Consider the following 648-nt stretch of genomic DNA (forward strand, 5'->3'; position numbering starts at 1 on the left):
TATATATATATACACACACACACACACACACACACACACGCACATTTATTACATATAAATATGTAATTGTAAACTGTCATTTTGAATGTCGTCTTTATTTGTGTTCAAAACGTTGATAATCAACACTTGATTACGTTGGGAAAACAGTTACTGCCAGTGACTCTATGGAAACAAGGTGATTTTAAAGAGCATTTCCTTTAAAACACAATATAAAGTCTGAGAGAAGAGAACACACTGCACCTTTCAGAGAGGCATTACTGTAACCTGATCGCCTCTGAACATAACGTCATTTAATGAGCTATACTTCTGTTTCTTATTGTCCACCAACATGACAATCTATAAGGTGCTGTCAGGTGACGCATCACTTCCTGCTATGAGCTCAGGTCACTGGACCCTTTTCACAAGACTGTGATGACGAGGATAAATCCTCGAAAGTTTTTCATATTTGTATTTTTTTTTAAATGTATGTACATTTATGACACTATTCTTTGTATTATATCACCTTTGCATCAAATTACTAAAAAACTAGTTAACGCTAATGCGAGGGTGTTTCTAATGCAGCGTCTATGGGAGGGACGGTAAATTTAACACCGTTCTCTCTTCTGGCAGCCGTTATCAGTCTCTCTCAATTTTTTTCCTTTTATTGAA

Source organism: Sinocyclocheilus rhinocerous, unplaced genomic scaffold (assembly GCF_001515625.1).
Source record: "Sinocyclocheilus rhinocerous isolate Xijiao unplaced genomic scaffold, SAMN03320098_v1.1 scaffold239, whole genome shotgun sequence".
Lineage (NCBI taxonomy): Eukaryota > Metazoa > Chordata > Actinopteri > Cypriniformes > Cyprinidae > Sinocyclocheilus > Sinocyclocheilus rhinocerous.